This window comes from Mobula hypostoma, chromosome 5 (assembly GCF_963921235.1).
Source record: "Mobula hypostoma chromosome 5, sMobHyp1.1, whole genome shotgun sequence".
Lineage (NCBI taxonomy): Eukaryota > Metazoa > Chordata > Chondrichthyes > Myliobatiformes > Myliobatidae > Mobula > Mobula hypostoma.
In genome coordinates, this window is record NC_086101.1 from 137,383,353 (window position 1) to 137,386,771 (window position 3,419).

Sequence of the window (3,419 nt, forward strand, 5' to 3'; positions counted from 1 at the left end):
CCCTGATTGTTTGATTTTCCTCTTGTCAAAGTCGAGTTTATTGTCATATGCACAAATACATTTCTGACCAGGTACAACGAAAATCTTACTGCAACATCACAGGCACGAGCATCATATGAGCAGCGTTCACAAGAAAGAACACAATTATTATTTAATTTTAATGCAAAGTGATCATAGTGTTGCTAGACTCTATGATTTGTGTTGGGGTTGTGCTGGTTGGTTGAAGAATCGAAAGGTTGACGGTAAGTAGTTATTAATGGCTTTGTTCAGTATGTACGCCTGTCATCCACAAAGTCTTCCCACAGGTTCTAAGCTCCACCTTCCTCTCCTGTCCAATTCCATCATTTTCAGTCCCTTGTCACTTCCCGTCGCTTCTGACATCATTCTAACTCTCCCCTCTCCCTCATTGGCCTCTCAACCCCCCCCCCAAATGGATCCACCTATCATCTGCCAGCTCTTACTCCAGTCCCACCCTCTACCTTTCAAAGGAGGCATTGTAGATACTTTGTAGGTGTAGAATTGTTCTTTGATCTTTAGCATACAAAATGTCATGTAATATTGGGTCAAGCAGAGATTGTCTCATTTGTTGAATAAAACACTTGTGTATCCATTCGCTTCAGTGTTTCTCCAGTGACTTTCTTCACATTACAACACCTACCTCAGGTCCTTTCCCATCCAGATCTTCACATGGCCCTTTGGCACCTCAAGACAGCCACCAATGCTTGAAAATATGGCGTACTTTGTTGAACCATGTGTTCATAGTCGCATTTACCCATAATTTCTTATGCCTGCAGTATACAGGTTCCCAATTTCTCAAAAAAGTACATTCATCGCTTTGTCATTGCCCATGAATAGCCTTGGACCACTCTATCTCTAAAGCAATGCTATACTTCATCAAGTGCTGTTTTTTTTTTGGTTTGGCCTCCCCATCTCCTGTCTTGTCAGCCTCGGATACTTAAATCCTGTTGTCTGAACCCTTTCCAGCTATTTCACCCTCTTGGAAAGGTTACTTTTGCTTCACCATTCCTAATCTCCTCCAAGATTAGGATTAAGGTTTAGTGCAGTGTGTGCAGTGTACGATCGGTTATATCTTGCCGACCAATAATTGTGTATGGGCAGTATTTACACAGCATTCACTTAAATCGAGGTCGGCCAAAACAGCCAAAGCATTAAGACCTGACCCCAACCACGATAGCTCTGCAAGCCAACAAACCCAATGACAAGGTTGCATTCCTCTTGGTCCTGATGAAGGGTCTCAGCTCAAAACGTCAACTGTTCACACTTTTCCATAGATGTTGCTTTCTGAGATCCTCCAGCATTTTGTGTGTGTGGCTTAAAAAAAGACAACTGACCGAGTAACAAATTACTTATTTAAATAAATGCTGAACAAATTGGAATACTACCAATACTACTTTGGTAGCATAAGACCGTGTATTTATTCCTAAAAGACAGAGGAATTCTTCTAGTCTTTGCTGCCATGTTCTTTTGATCAGCTGTAAATGAACAAAATTAGCATAGCCACCTAGTACAGATGATGGACTGCATTCATTGCCTTCTTGCATGAAGTTGTGTCGTAATCTAACAATAAATTTCCTGGCGACACAGATCAAAGTTGCTGGTGAACGCAGCAGGCCAGGCAGCATCTCTAGGAAGAGGTACAGTCGATGTTTCGGGCCAAGACCCTTCGTCAGGACTAACTGAAGGAAGAGCTAGTAAGAGATTTGAAAGTGGGAAGGGGAGGGGGAGATCCAAAATGATAGGAGAAGACAGGAGGGGGAAGGATGGAGCCAAGAGCTGGACAGGTGATTGGCAAAAAGGATATGAGAGGATCATGGGACAGGAGGTCCGGGGAGAAGGAAAGGGGGGGGAACCCCAGAGGGTGGGCAAGGGGTATAGTCAGAGGGACAAAGGGAGAAAAAGGAGAGAGAGAGAGAAAGAATGTGTGTATAAAAATAAATAATGGATGGGGTACGAGGGGGAGGTGGGGCATTAGCGGAAGTTAGAGAAGTCAATGTTCATGCCATCAGGTTGGAGGCTACCCAGATGGAACATAAGGTGTTGTACCTCCAACCTGAGTGTTGCTTTATCTTTACAGTAGAGGAGACCATGGATAGCCATGTCAGAATGGGAACGGGATGTGAAATTAAAATGTGTGGCCACTGGGAGATCCTGCTTTCTCTGGCGGACAGAGCGTAGGTGTTCAGCAAAATGATCTCCCAGTCTGCGTCGGATCTCACCAATAAACAGAAGGCCACATCAGGAGCACCAGACGCAGTATATCACCCCAGCCGACTCACAGGTGAAGTGTCGTCTCACCTGGAAGGACTGTCTGGGGCCCTGAATGGTGGTAAGGGAGGAAGTGTAAGGGCATGTGTAGCACTTGGTCCGCTTACAAGGATAAGTGCCAGGAGGGAGATCAGTGGGGAGGGATGGGGGGGACAAATGGACAAGGGATCGCGTAGGAAGCGATCCCTGCGGAAAGCAGAGGGGGGGAGGGAGATCATTTTGCTGAACACCTACGCTCTGTCCGCCAAAAAAAGCAGGATCTCCCAGTGACATGAATTTCTAACTTCCGCTAATGCCCCACCTCCCCCTCGTACCCCATCCATTATTTATTTAAATACACACATTCTTTCTCTCTCTCTCCTTTTTCTCCCTCTGTCCCTCTGACTATACCCCTTGCCTATCCTCTGGGGTTTTTCCCCCCTTCCCCTTTCTCCTTCTCCTTGGGCCTCCTGTCCCATGATCCTCTCATATCCCTTTTGCCTATCACCTGTCCAGCTCTTGGCTCCATCCCTCCCCCTCCTGTCTTCTCCGATCATTTTGGATCTCCCCCTCCCCCTCCCACTTTCATATCTCTTACTAACTCTTCCTTCAGTTAGTCCTGACGAAGGGTCTCGGCCCGAAACGTCAACTGTACCTCTTCCTACAGATGCTGCCTGGCCTGGTGCATTCACCAGCGACTTTGATGTGTGTTGCTTGAACTTCCAGCATCTGCAGAATTCCTCGTGTTTACGTTTATAAATTTCCTGGCATTCCTTATAGTCACGAGCTCAAGTTCAGATGCATCATCACCATCACTTTCCTCATCCTCATATTTCCCACCTTGGTGTCCTGTTACAATGCTTTCGACAATTACATCTTCCAAATCTTCATCTTCATTGTTCAAGATGACTGTTGATAACTTCAATTACTTCATAGGTCCCAATTTGTTGAAGTAGTAAAATTGTTTCCTTTTCACTCCCAGCCACTTTTGGTATCTCCAAATCTGAATGTTTGAAACTGCAGAGTGAGCAAAATAGTTTTGAATTGTCTTACTGCTTATTTCTTGCCAACTATCACTGACAAACTATACTGCCTATAAAAGGGCAACGTTTGCTTCAAACATCACTACTTTTTAAATCAGCATCCGTCAGCCC